At 34.1% G+C, this 15,376-nt stretch overlaps 1 long non-coding RNA gene and 1 other non-coding gene across 2 annotated transcripts; both read left to right on the plus strand.

The window, feature by feature from the left end:
* The first annotated feature begins 13,111 nt into the window (after window positions 1-13,111).
* TRNAL-UAG lies at window positions 13,112-13,183 on the plus strand. The gene has a single exon. It is a non-coding gene; the product is annotated as a tRNA-Leu (tRNA).
* Window positions 13,184-14,324: 1,141 nt separating this feature from the next.
* Window positions 14,325-15,070, plus strand: LOC111439816. Its single transcript, XR_002709872.1, has 3 exons — window positions 14,325-14,340; window positions 14,436-14,457; window positions 14,960-15,070. It is a non-coding gene; the product is annotated as an uncharacterized LOC111439816 (long non-coding RNA).
* Window positions 15,071-15,376: the final 306 nt, after the last annotated feature.

The raw sequence follows: 15,376 nt of genomic DNA on the forward strand, positions 1-15,376 counted from the left end.
ATCTAATTGAGCCTCCCTCTATTAGGAGATAGCTTTGAATCAAATTCTTTAGTTTGGACAATGGTTGCATTGTTTTAGTCAAACAACCGAGACTAGTGTATTACCAATAGTATAAACATTTTGAACGTGTATTTTCTTACATATTAACAATTATATACAAATAATAATTAAATTTATGAGTAGAAGTTTGGACGGAGTTTTATTAAATAGGTAATCTTAAATTATATCTAAAAATATATAATTTATATATATATATATATATACATTCAGGAGAACAAAATAAAGATTGAAGAAGATGTCATTCATGCCATGTTTTGATTTTTATTCTTTCTTCTTTCTCAAAGGTTTAAAAAAAAAAAAAAAAAGTTATTCTCTCTCAAATATGGTTCGTTATTTGATTATTTTCTCTTGAGTGAATTTTAAGTGAAACACATTCTCAACCCAAATAATTGCAAGATGCAAGCTTCACACTAAGAGGAATCAAAGTCCCAAGTATCAACGTCCTTTAAGTGTCAATTTTTATTCTCCATCTCAACATAAATTAAACTTATTTTCGTGAAGATATCTATTTATAAAAGCAAAATATCTCAGAGTCACAAAAATAAAAATGTGATATAGATACGAGACATAAATATGACACCAAATAGATATGGTAACTGTTGGGATTAGATTTGATTGAGTTATTTGGATTGGATTTGATCTAGTTATTTGAATTAGATTTGATTTAGTCATTCTTCAATTGGATGAGAGATTTCTCCCAATTCTTCTATCTTTCTAGTTTTCTTTGTCCGTTCCTAACATTTTGGTATCAGAGTCATGCCCTAAACTAGTTAAAACTAGAAGCAGCAGTCTTCTACGTGTGTCATAATAAAAGTATGTCGATGGAGAGTCCACTTGTGCAGTCTGCTGGAGGAAGGAGCCAAGGTCGTGGAAACTTTAGAGACAGAGGAAGGGGACGAGGCAGACAAACCTTCAACAAGGTCATAGTGGAGTGCTATAACTGTCACAAGCTAGGGCATTTTCAATGGGAATGTCAAAGCAATACCAGACGAGGCAGACAAACCTTCAACAAGGCCACAGTGGAGTGCTATAACTGTCACAAGCTAGGACATTTTCAATGGGAATGTCAAAGCAAGGAGAAGGAGACAAACTATGCAGAGAATCGAGAAGAGATGTCGCTGATGGCTTACGTGAATATGAATAAGGCCAATAGAGAAGATATGTGGTTCCTTGACTAGGGATGTAGCAATCATATGTGTGGGAAGAAGGAATATTTTTTAGATTTTGATGGAAGTTTCAGAGATTCAGGGAAGCTAGGCAATAACTCAAGCATGGTTGTAACCGGAAAGGGTAATGTACGGCTGGAAGTGAATGGAATCATAATGATAATCACAGGAGTGTTCTATGTGCTAGACTTGAGGAACAATTTGTTGAGTAGTGGTAAATTGCAAGCAAAGGGGATTATCTTTTTGTTTCAAAATGAAACATGCAAGGTGTTTCATCCTAAGAGAGGCTTAATCATGGAGACAAAGATGTCTTTGAATCGAATGTTCGTATTGCATGGTATATCTCAGCCTGTAGCAGCCGTTCAAACTCAATTGAAACTTATGGGGAGAAGTGGTTCAAGGTCTCTGTCGTACACTCACCGCTCCAATTCCTCTCGCCATAGTCAGAGAAGCAGAAGGTGTTAGGATCGCACAACAACGCACACGCTCGATCTAGATGAACACAAAGAAAAGGATAGAGAAAAGTGCAAGAAGAACTTTGGCTAAAAGGATTTTTCTAATGATGATTTCACGTATGTACAGTAACAGAGAATTATAGAGAATAGAAAGTACATCTCAAAGCTCTACCGGACGGGATATATATATAGTTCAATTTACTATATATAGCTTTACCAGATTTAATCATCTACTATATATAGCTATTTACTATATATATCTTTACCCGATTTAACCATCTATTATATATAGCTATTTACCATATATAGTTTTATCGGATATAGCTTTACCAAATATAGGTTTACCGGATATAACCGTTGACCAAGCTATAAATAAGCATCAGACTCCATAACCTAACAGAAGGGACCCAAGTTCTTCCCCCTATCATTCCACTACCCAAGAGAAGCAGCCGTTCAAGTTCCCTCAGCCGCCAACGCAGAAGTAGGTCTTCCTCGTTATCTCTTTTCTCCAAATCGTCCAGTTCCAGTCCTAGTCGTGCATCAACTGATTGAAATCATTCCATAGAGAAGCTTAAGAAAGAGGAAGAAGAGAAGAAAAGGCGTGAAACAGAGTTGAAGAGTTAGAAGAAGATGCAGCTAGGAGGATGGAAGAACTAATTCAGAAGAAGGTTGAAGAAAGGCTAAACTCTGAAGAGACTAAATTAGAAATACAGGGACGAATAGAGGAAGATCGCACGAAGTTGTTTGATGATGTTGATGTGCAGCTTGAGAAAGAGAAAGAAGCCGCTCTTACTGCTACAAGACAAAAAGAATAACAAGCACGAAAAGAGAGAGAAGAGCTAGATAAAATGCTGGAAGAGAATAGAAGAAGGGTAGAAAAAGCACAGCAATGATTAGTTCTGAAGCTGCAGCAGAAGGAAGAAGAACAATATTGTGAGCTCGAGTTGATTCAGAGACAAAAAGAGGAGGCAGCTTAGAGAACTAAGCTAGATGATAATAGTTTGAGTTATGTTTTGCTGGGAGTTAGTGAAGAGACAAAAGCTTACCGACTCTATGATATAGAAGCGGCAGATGAAAATAATGATATAAAAGCAGCAGATGAAAATACGGCGGAGGAAAACATTTCATCTGGCTCTTTGGTTGAAGCAAGCTCTCCTAGCTCGAATAAGGCGAGGAATAAGAGACCACCAGTCTGGATGAAAGACTATGTAATAGGAGAAGTTTTTTTTTTTGTAAAGAAGATGATGAAGCTTAGCCATGTTTACCCCTACTGAACCTGCAAACTTTGTAAACTTTAAAGAAGCATTGAAGAGTGAGAAATGGAGGCAAGCCATGGATCTAGAGCAATAAACAGAAATTACACATGAGAATTGATGAAGTTACCTAGTGGAAGTTTGGTATGAGGTCGTAGATATAAACTGATTACTATTCGTGTTCAGTTTAAGGGAGAGATTGTTAGGATTAGATTTGATTGAGTTATTTGGATTAGATTTGATCTAGTTATTTGAATTAGATTTGATTTAGTCATTCTTCAATTGGATGAGAGATTTCTCCCAATTCTTATGATATTTACGGTTTTCTTTTTCTGTTCCTAACAGTAACATGTCATTCTTAAGAAACCTAGGACACCGATGTGACAATGATACATTAATTAAAAAGAATTATTTCAAAAAATTTATCAATTTTATATTAGAGATAAATTCATATAAATAAGTTTATATATTTGTATACTTAAAAAAAAGCTTAATGTACGTTTCACTCTCAAAATATATTCAAAGTCAATTGTCTGATACGATGGATTATAAATTTGTAATGTATCCATTGTATTAACAAGTGTTCAGTACATGCCCAACACGTGTCAGATTAGTGACACTAAGTTATTCTCATACTTTCTTTAGACCCATTTAAAGTAGTTTGAAAACTAACACGTCTAATATTATAATTGACTAACTACAACTTCAATTTTGTGCTTTAAGGATGTTTTGACCCAACAAAAAATAAAATCCTTAATTTAGAAAGTCCATGAATAGCCAAAAGTAATGACTAACATAATTAAAAATAAATAAATAAACATAAAGGATGAATCGTTTAAATTGGCTAATTGCTAACATAATTAAAAAAAATAAAAATGTAACAAATACACCGAAGTAAGATTAGAAACACAAGTAAAAAAAAAAAAAAAACACAAACAGCCAAAAATCAAAATTTGGAAAGTGTTAAACAGTTTTGATATATAGACATTTCAAGACTTTGCTCATGCAATATTCCCATGAAATCTAACACTAGAGCATCATAAAATTTAGAGAAATGATTGAAATTGATGTCATGTTCATATAGGTTGACTTTAATACAATGGACAAATCGAACTTTCTTAAGGATAAATTGGGGACACCAGCCTAAGCTAATCAGGTAGGTGGCCTTACCATCCGTATGGTTATATTTGATGTTGATTGTGCCCGTGGTTCTACAAGTGTCATATATATTGATATGTGTGAAATGTTTGTGAATCGATATGCTTATGATATGTTATAATATGTGAATTGTATGATAGTACGTACGGTACCATGTGTTCAATGGTATATTTGAGATAGGATACGAGAAGGATGCACTAAACGTAATGTAACGATACAAGTAAGACATGTTCATGAAATGCTATGGTTTGGTTACGTATCGAAGTGCTATGGGTATGACAGATTGATAAAAACGATATGGTCACGATGGATTCATAAAACAATACGATTAGGCTATGGGTAGAAAGTGATAGGATTATGATCGATTGATAAAACGATAGCGTTAGGATACGTTCCTGTAACATTATGACTAAGGTACGTTCAGGTAACGACACAACTATGGTATGTCTAAGGATGTTAAGGCTATGATAAATTAGGGAAGGATATAACCACGAAATTTTTACGATATGATATGATTATGATACAACATGTGAAGGACGGATATATATCCAACAAGTTTCAAAGAGGGACGTGAGAATAAATTATTCTCAAGCTTTCTTTACATCGGTCAAATAGTATTTGATAAGCTTTCAAAATTAAGGGTTTTCTTTTTTCTTCTTCCTTCTTTCTCCCTTTTCACGTTTAATTTTTTTTTAAATAAAAAAATGTTTAATGTGAGAATGAAGAAGTTAGAAAGGAGAAAGAAATGAATGTAATAAAACTTTTTGGATGTAAGTGATGACTATCAGCAATATGAGTTGTGTCAATACCACACCGTTATCAGGAGGAAGTAAAGTAGAGTAGAATAGATCAAGCGATCCATTTGTTGAGAGTACTGTAAGAGGCACACAAGTAAGAATGTTGGATATAACTACTCTTTCACATCTAAGTGTTGGATATAACTACTCTTTCACATCTGAGGGATGAGTCTCATAGATCCAACTACAATATCAAAGAAACTTCAGGTGGTAGTGATTGCTTGCAATGGTGTCTCCGTGGTATCCCAGACACATGTAACATGATTTTTCTTGCTCAAATATAGCTTCATTTGTCTTATAAGTTCACTTTTGAGTAATCCTGGAAGGCTTCTTAATTTGCAGCCTCTGGTGAAGATGATCACTCCGAGGTGGGTTTGTTAGTGAAGATGCAATTATATAATCAGGGTTTTATATAAATGGTTCCATTTATATCTATAAATGAAATTTGTGGTGTATTTTTTTGGAAATTCAACAATAATCATTGGTTATTTGGTTACCATTCTTAAGAAATTCAACTTTCGACCTTTTGTGAATGCTCAAATGCAAAGTATTGTCGATTATGATCCATAATACTCACCGACTCGAAATTGAGGTTTGTTCATGTTTGAAATGTGACAAACCAAAAGACAATATGCTAATTAATATTGTTTGTGATTGTTGTTGTGAATTCTTCATCTTTGAATATATATTTTGTTTGGCTTATGAATTCTTCCATCTTTTAAAAATATTATTTCTTTAGTTCTAGCCTAGGTGATTGAATCACAATATTACAGTATTTTAAGTTACTTTTAAGATTAAAGGTCAATGAATAGAGTAATTAGGGCAAATTTTTTTTATGCATCTTATTTTTATCTAGCACATAAATGCTTCCTAATTTTTTTTTAATTTTTTTTTATGAATTAGGTTATGAAGATCAGTTGAATTATAAACCATTTAATTCAAACAATATTTAATAACTAATCATTTTAATATTTATACTCAAATATACTAACAAGTACTAGTAACACTAGTCTGAATGACTTAAAGAATACAACTATTATCTCGAACTATAAAGAATTTAATTCCAACCTATTCTAATGGACAAACGCTTTATTAGACTCTATTATAAGATTTCACTTCATCAATTTAAGTAACGTTCAACTACAACTATAAATATCAAATTCTTAAGTATTCATGAACAAAATCGGCCTAACAATGTCTCTTGGAACTATTTACTAAAGGTGTTAGAATGAGCTGTGTGGAAGGGTTGCCTTTAGATGCTTTAGTACCAATTAAGGATGTCAATATCCTAGTAGTGCAGAATGCATGAAGGTTCGTAGTTGAAAAGAATAACGAGAATAGTGGACATCGTTTCATCTATAAGCATGTGGTGAACGGTCTGGTTGGTATGACTAGAGAACGTCGTCCTCGCAGAATTTATATTCTTCCAATAGAAGTTATAAATAACGATGATATTCCCTGGTCTTTCTTTTTGTGCATGTGATATATCCATCGCCACCTACTCATAAGCTCTCATCTTTTAAAGAAGTTCTTGACTTCCTTGTCCCCAAGTAGCAATACAACTACTAGAATGCTATCTCTACTTATAATAAGCCCTCTCTCTCTCGAAATATATGTGTGTGTGTGTTTGTGGATGTATTGCTCTCTTTTATTAATGAAATATGCCGTAGTCATAATGATATTATGAGTATCTTTTCTATCCCTCCGTTCCTTATCGCTATATAAAGAATATGAAGATTATAAGTAAAAGTGTACAAGTAATTTGTTACTTTTGAACTTAAAATGCTTATAATTCAATTTATCTTTGTTATCAACAATAATTATCAAACGGTATATAATTTTGTCCAAGTAAGGTCGCTTCTCATTCCCTGTATGATATCATAACACAAAATCGAATGGAAGGGTTAACGATAAAATGATAACAAAAACCCATTCGTCGAACTAACTGTAAAGGAAGGGTTGGTTGGAAACCATGTCTATACTTCTTTGCTTTAATCACACGTAACTAAAGATATATAAGAACAACAGAATATGGCATGCCCAGTCAAAACATAAAAAATTTCTTGCCATGTTATAGTTAATGAATATGGTATGCACAAAGATCCGACGTCACACTTCATGATTGGAGACCAATACAGTGAGCTATGGTCGTCCATACCGTCCTTTGGTCCAATTATGTCAAGCAAATGTTGCAGCAAGCAAAGAGTTTTTAATAAGTTCGCTATTGCAAAGAGCTCGGTTTAAGGCACAAATGTCTCTGATGTGAAAGGCGCACCAATTCAACGAGATTTAAGTAACCATCAATAAGACACATGATACAGCTTGTAAACGAAACGATGTTCATGACTCTTGTTATTTTCTTCCACTACAAACCTTCTAGCCTCTTGCACTTTTTTGTCATTGACATCCTTAATTGAAATTAGAATTGAAGGAAACACTTCTCCCCAACTCATTATGGAACAACTTTGATAGATAGTTTCAACAGATTTACTTTGCCGAGGAATACTTTAAAATTCAATATTTATAGTTGAACGCTACTTAAATTGATCAAGTGAAATCTTACAACAGAGGTTAATAAATCGTTTGTCTATTAAAAAAGAGCTTGGAATTAAATTCTTTATAGTTGGGATAAGGGATATTTTAGTCAAAGAAGTATACTTTTTAGTTTTAAAATAAATTAATTTTTAGTTTAAAATAAATTGATTTTTTAGTTTTAATTTTGGTCCAAATAAATTAATTTTGATGTGGTGTTATGTATTTTAATAAAATTAATATTAACTTAATCCACAAAAATTTGTATTTTTTTAAAAAAATTATAATCTAGAACTTTGCACTTTATCTAAAAAAAATATTGATAATTTTTTTATAAAAAAAATACGGTTGAATTTAAAAAAAAAAAAACTTCAAAACTACTCTTTAACTTTCAAAAGTGTTAAAAAAAAAAGATAGATGGGAGAAAATTGTGTTCATTGGGAGATAATTGAAGGTTATTTTAGGAGAAGGTTTTCAAGATCAGTATAAGATCGTGAAAACATAAAAAGAAATAATATCCTAGGTTAAGGTCGCGATTAAGAACCTACTAGTAGGCTACTTACTAAGTTCTACTCACTTCATGTTTATCATTTTTTTTTCAAGTAACTAAGAGTTGGTCATGGATGAGAGCGGACTTTGGAGTGTGGGCCATGGACTAACCTCTGTTTTTAATCTTGTATTTTTTGTTCTTCTTTTGAGTCTGCTTCTTATTTTGTGTTTGTAACGAGTATGTATATGTAACACCCAAAAATGAAGGAAATTATCTCCCATAAGAATAAGCCACTCGTGAAAGACCCAAAGGATAGAAAGGAAAAAAATTAAAGGATTAAGCAAGAACAAAGGACTTAGTCAATCACTCGTGTACCCTAACAAGTGATTTCAAGGAGTTGAAGGCCTTTTGAAAAGGATTGGAAAGGAAAAAGTAAATCAAAAGGGCAAAAAAGTCATTTTATCAATTATCAAGAATCTTTCCGGATTTGAAATTCGTTATCTAGAAGGAATCTCAAGATTCAAAAAAAAGGGAAAAATGATAAAAAAGCAATGAGAAATTTGTAGAAAAATTATGGATTTTTCGAGAAAAATAATAATAAAATATTTAACAAGTCGCAAATTACCAAAATACCCCTGGAAGAATGGATAATTACAGAAATGCCACTCTAATTCGAATCAAAGCATCTACCATGACCAACTGAGCAAAATATTTCGAACTGAAATCTCAACCGTCGGATCTCCTCCAAAATGTGATATGATCTAGAACGAACACGCACGGGTCATCAAATCCAACGACTAGTATCCAGAAAGTTTGATCTCTAAATAACGAAGATTCTGGAGCTCTCAATGTCGGTTTAACCTCCTCTTATAAGGTCAGAAGTTGGAGCAACAATACGAAATAAGATTCGAGAAAGGTCGATCCACCAACTGAAGGCAATAAGAGTTTAGATTGTGGGTCTCCTACTCTCAGATTTCTTCTAAATTCAAGAGCAATCCTCCACCATTTCTCTTCAAACTTCTAAATAACGAAGAATTTGGAGCTCTCAATGTCGGTTTAAAATCCTCCTATAAAGTCTGAAGTAGGAGCAATAATACGGAATAAGAATCGAGAAAGATCGATCCCCCAATCGAAGGCAATAAGCGTTTAGATTATGGGTCTCCTACTCTTAGATTTCTTCCAAATTCGAGAGCAATCCTCCACCATTTCTCTTTAAACTTATTCCTACAGTTTCTGAACAAGATTACCCACAAGTTCTATGAAGGAATAGAGTGCTGAAAGTGCCCAGAAACCATTCCCCCAATTCAATCCGCCATTGAAGAACTTCAAGAAAAACTTGAAAATCCAATCCGAGGATACATGATGACTCGTCGAGCAAGAATGATTCCAATCAATTTCTACACCTCCAAGGAATGCTTCCATAGAAGACCACGAAGAAAAATAACCTCGAGAGCGTGCCAAATTGAAGGAAATAGGTTTCAAAATTAAATTGGGGATAAGAGTCAAAATTCCTATCTACGATCTCTTTTCCTTCAAATTATGGATTCCTCTAGCTTCAGAGGAAGAAGTTGAGTAAACTTGTTGAAGGAAATCTCTCTTGTTAAGGTCCTATGGAAGAATCATAGAGTAGAAGAAGCCACTTGGGAAACAAAAGGCAAATAAGAACCTTGTACCCTGACCTATTTTAGAATAAGCACTTTGGATGACCGAAAGTTTTCAAAGGAGAGGAGAATTTGCCACACTCAAGGTCTCCAATAAGAGACAGTGTATAATCCCTACTAGGTTGTATCTAGAAGCAAAGAACAAGTAAAATTGAAAAAATATTGAGAAAATGGTACTTTTTCTAATTTTTATAAACTTCCCAAATCATTAAATTTTTTTATAGAATAAGAATTACACTAAAAAACGTTCCTCCAAACCAATTCCTTTAGCCTGAAGAAAGGATATGGAAGAGGTTCAATGAAGAAATAGGGCCTTGAAACCCCTAGAATCAGCTACCCAATAAGAAATCCTTTGTTTTATCTTCAGCGATAAATCAGATTTTGGATGAACTTTCAAAGCGAATATCTTAGGCTACGATCCACGAGAAGGTATCAAATCAATCCCTAGCCCTTCCTTGTAATACCCATCTTTAAGTTTCACGAAGAAATCGAGGAGAGAAACGCTGTAAATGTGGCTTTACAGGCCGAGTTTCAGATGGCGGCAACGCGAAAAATGGGCATCTTCTTCCTGTTCAGAGGAAAAAAACGATTATATGGCCAGTTCAACTGAACTGTCCAAGTCAACTCAAAATTTGACATTTTCTTGGGTTTTCTCAATTTTAACCCCATTCCAGACCGATTCTCATAGAAAATCTTATGGTTTCAGAAACTAGACACAATAAGGAGTACGTGGAAGGAAATTTGAAGTAATTCCGATACTGGAAGCTCAAGAATGGACGTCCCAAACGTCGACGATGAGGCAAGTAGCCACCTTCGACTTTTTGTTAAGAAATACTTGTAGAAATCGCTTGGATTTTCATATGAACCCTAAACCAAGTATGAATTAAGGATATATGAAAGAAAAACCCAAAGAACCGTGAGTTAAGACCCTGAACCGATTAAATAGCTCGAGATTTAAGTAACATTAAAATAACCCACTATATGAGGCGGTCATGATTGCTCAAGGCATGTCGCCCAAATAATCGGTAAACAATAACATTGCCCAAAAAACCTCCTTGGACAACAAATCGTTTACAAGAATTGTTGAGACATGCAACATGCAACCACAGGCAACACGCCTTGGGCAATCATGACTGTGACATCTGCCCCCACACAATTTATTGGATGAGGCTGACTTTAGGTCTCTCGATGCGCTTCCAGCTGATCTCATAATGAGGAGTCTCTTCCAACCTACTAGGTGCTGTTGAAAATCACTTCTCGGTTTGTTGAGTCTTCATGTCTTCTATGTTCGTGTCTTCCCTACTTTCTTCGCTTGAAACTTTTTCTTATTTGTATGACGTCATACCACCTGCTTCTGCTTGATGTCTTCTTGGTCGAAATAATAACGTTTCAAGTTACTAACATGGACAACAAGGTTAGTTCGCATCCATTAGAGCAATTGGATTCTATATGATGTCTTCGTAATCTTATGGATAATTTTAACTAGTCCATAGTATTTTCACACCAGTCTTTGGTTCTTGCTGCTTTGAACTCAAAGTTTATTTTAACTTAACTTATATGAACTCAAGCGTAGATTCATCATGGCTATGATTCTTTCTCAACTGTAGTATCGACATCATTTTCAACCCTCTTGGTTGATGGATGTTTTTCTGAATGATCGTCGGATTAGACTCCATTACTACTAGACATTTTGCTAGGGGCATGTAACTGATTTTGTGTTTCAGCAGGACGTTCATTCCTGACACGACGTCGAAGTCATTCATTTCAACTATCACTAAACAATTTGCCTAGTCCAAGGCTCCAGCTTGATTAGAGTTCTCATTGTGACTCTTAAGACAGGTAAAGCTTCCAATTTGACGGCGTTCATCTTTCCTGTATCTTAATGCCAAAGGATGTTACAATATTTTGCATCGGTCTCCATCATGAGTTGTGGTTGGCTCTAGAGTTAACAATGGTGTTCTATACTACTTTTGCTTTACCCAAACCTCGACATACATAATATATATATATATTCATTTAACTATAACACATGGAACATGGAAGAATTGTAGCTCTTTTGCTCATTAATATTATAATGGCTACTACCTAAATTATAACCTAAAGTTGATAATTGATGTCCAAGTAGCCAACCCTAAATTTGTAATCATTGTGGAGTGATTGAAATTACAATGGAAGTAGTTTAAACTCCTAGTACCTTAAATGAAGTTGGTCTCTTCCAATAAAACACGAATTTCTCTTTAATATCATTAATAAAATTATGCTTCATCTTGAACCTACTAACATGAAACTAAAACTGTGTTCAATTTAACTCCATTTTATTGTCATCTTGAATAACGTGTAGGATATATTCTTGATTTACCTTGATATTTCTTATTAGTTAAGCTTTTTGCAAAATCACAATTAGACAACAACAAAGATGAACTTGGGTCTGTTTATTATTTTAAAGAAAATTTCTTTCTCCATCTTATTCCTAATAACTCTGCAACTAAATTCATATTATGCTATGAAACAAATTTTTTACTCGGAAGAAGTAAAATATGCAACTTTAACTAAAATTTCATCTAAACAAATTTTATTGCCATACAACATAGATGACAATTATAGCCTTCAAACAAAAAATAGAGTAGTTGTGGTGAACGGGATAGAAATTCTAGTGTTCATCCATAATATACAACCACTACCTAAATTATGACCTAAAAATTTGAAAACATAAGTTGTAGTTGAAAATTACATAAAACAATCCCCTAAATCCAAGAACTCGTGTCCAATTAATAAATCTTAAAGATAGTAGCTAACATAGAGTAATTGAAGCTCCACATGAAGTAATTTAAAGTTCCAGTTACTTAACTAAAGTTTATCTGTCTTTGATGAAGCATGAGTTGCACTTAAGTTCATGAAATGTTTATAGACTCCAACTCTTAGTACTATTAATGCAATTATGTTTCATATGAGTTTGTCATAAATGAAACTAAGGTATGATTCTCGCTTAGGGTGCGAGAGGTCCCAAGTTCAATTCTTGGAATGCCCCTATATGTTCATTCATCAAAAGATGAGCCTAAGAAATGGCACCATCAAATTTTTACACTACTTCTATTCTTTTTTCTTCTCTCTACCGTAATTATCTTTCTCTTTTTTAGAACATAACTACTTTTATTCTTTTTACACTACTTCTATTCTTTTTTTTTTCTCTCTACCGTAATTATCTTTCTCTTTTTTAGAACATAACTAGTTTTATTCTTTTTACACTACTTCTATTCTTTTTTCTTCTCTTCTCTACATTAATTATCTTTCTATTGTAATTATCTTTTTACACTACTTCTATTCTTTTTTCTTCTCTCTACAGTAATTATCTTTTTACACTACTTCTATTCTTTTTTCTTCTCTCTACGGTAATTATCGTAAACCTTATGTAAATAATTTAACAGTGGTCTAGATTTAAAAGATATAATAATAATTGCTCATGGATTTCATTAACAAAGAAAATAAATGAAATAATGTTGATACATTCCATAAACAACTTAATATATGGTTCATTATAAGGGCATTTGGTGTAGTGGTATGATTCTTGCATTAGGTGCAAGAGGTCTCGAGTTCAATTCTCGGAATGCCCCTCCAAAAGAAAACAAAGCACAATTTTGAAAGGAAAAAAAAACAAAAAAAAACAAAATAGTTATCAATGGGCCTAACCCAAGCTTCAACTGAACGGATTTCAAGTGTCACAATCTCACTCTTAATGTAAAGAAATATTTTAGAATAGAAACAACAACTGGTCACGTTCTCCTAGTACATTTTGAGGACTAATCATACATCAAAGCAAGTAAAAGAGGTTTGGAATGAGAGGTTTGGAATGAGCATGCCACCAGAACCACAAATCGTTTACAAGAATAGCTGAGACATCTAACATGCAGCCACAGGCAACACGTCTTGGCCAATATCTCTAACAACCAGCTCTTTAGGTCTCGCGACGCGCTTCTAGCTGATCTCAGTATTGTGGAGTCTTTTCCAACCTACTAGGAGCTGTTGAAAATCACTTCTCGGTTTGTTAACTCTTCAAGTCTTCTCTGTTGGTGTCTTTCCTACTTTCTTCGCTTGAAACAATTTCTTCTTTGCATGACGTTATACCACCTGCTTTTACTTGATGTTTTCTTGGTCGGAATAAGAACGTTTCAAGTTACTGACGTAGACAACAGGGTTAGTCTGTATCCATAGGAGCAATTGGATCCTATATGATGTCTTCCTAATCTTGTGGACAACTTTGACTAGTCCATAGAATTTTCGAACCAGTCTTTGGTTCTTGTTGCTTTGAACTCNATATCTAGACACTATAACGTTGATCCACTATTGTCTTATATAGTTAACGTTCACTCTTTAACGTCCATAGACATTTTATAACTACTACGAAAATCAAAACATACAATAAATTCATACAAGTTTTACAACATATCATATACTACAAAACAGGGTTAGACTGCTTACTTGGTCGCGGAGAGACATGAAATCGAGTTGAGNTCTATTTGCTTTGAAATTATCGTGGTCGACCCTTCTCTTCATCCGTCTGGATGGTATTTCTGCGTGAGCATGTGTTGCTTTAGTGGTTTGTTTTTGTCTCCCTTCTTTAGTAGAGGTGTTGGCTTGGTGTCTTTGCCAAGCATTTGAGTGATCACTGACAAAAACCTTTGCAGGTCAAATAAACCCGACTGTGAACATGCCATTTTGCTATTTGTAGAATTCAACTAGCTCAAGTTGAGCTGTATGACATCTATTTGTGGTAGGTGACATAAAACTAATCTTGTGATTTATCTCTCTTAGTAGGGTTAAACCCAATATCTGACCTTCTTGTTTTGGGTCATGGTGTTCATGTAGTGGCAATAAAGTTTTTGTTGAGGTTGGCACACTTGAGCTCCCCCTTTTCAAATACAACAATGGCAGCAAGTGTAGATTCATCATGGCTAAGATTCTTTCTCAACTGTACTATCGTCATCATTTTCACCCCTTTTGGTTGATGGATGTTTGTCTGAATGATCGTTGGGTTAGACTCCGTTACTACTAGGCATTTTGCTAGGGACATGTAAATGACTTTGTGTTCTAGCAGGATGTCAATCCCTGACTATTTGGGCTCTAGAATGTTGGATATGAAGGCTGACAATTTATAGTAAAAATCTGATAGAGAAATATATATTAAATAATTATATATAGTAGGCGGTTACATATAGTGAAGCTATATATAATAAACTGAAATCATATGTATACCCATTAGTCAGTGCTTCCTAAATGTATATTTCTCATTCTCCATATCCTCTCTTTGCATACCTGAAGTCATTAATACAAAACCATTAGTCAATATTTCTTCTTACATTTTCTCTATCATGTTCTTTGTGTTCATTTAGATCAAGTGTGTGCGCTGTTGTGTTATTCTAATAATTAGTATCAGAGCAAGGAGAGATTCACCACGATCTGTGAAGATGGAAAGTTCAAAGACTGGAATTGAAAAGTTTGATGGATTCGATATTAGTTTCTAGAAGATGCAAATTGAAGATTATCTATACGAGAAAGATATTCAGGAACCCATTTTGGGGGGTGAAGCTGGATACCATGACCACGGAGGAGTGGAAGCTCAAGGATTGTCACGTCGTAGGGTTAATCTGGTTGACGCTACCAGGGAACCAAAGAAATTACGATTCGAAATGGTCCATACAGTCGTTTGGGTTCCATCTCCAGTTTCTTCATTTCTAGTACCAAAATTTCATGGATTAGATGTCTTGCACTGTGCAACGACAACTCTCTGTTTTCCTAAGGCTAGTCAG

This window comes from Cucurbita moschata, unplaced genomic scaffold (assembly GCF_002738365.1).
Source record: "Cucurbita moschata cultivar Rifu unplaced genomic scaffold, Cmos_1.0 Cmo_Scf00110, whole genome shotgun sequence".
NCBI classification, from domain to species: Eukaryota; Viridiplantae; Streptophyta; class Magnoliopsida; order Cucurbitales; family Cucurbitaceae; genus Cucurbita; species Cucurbita moschata.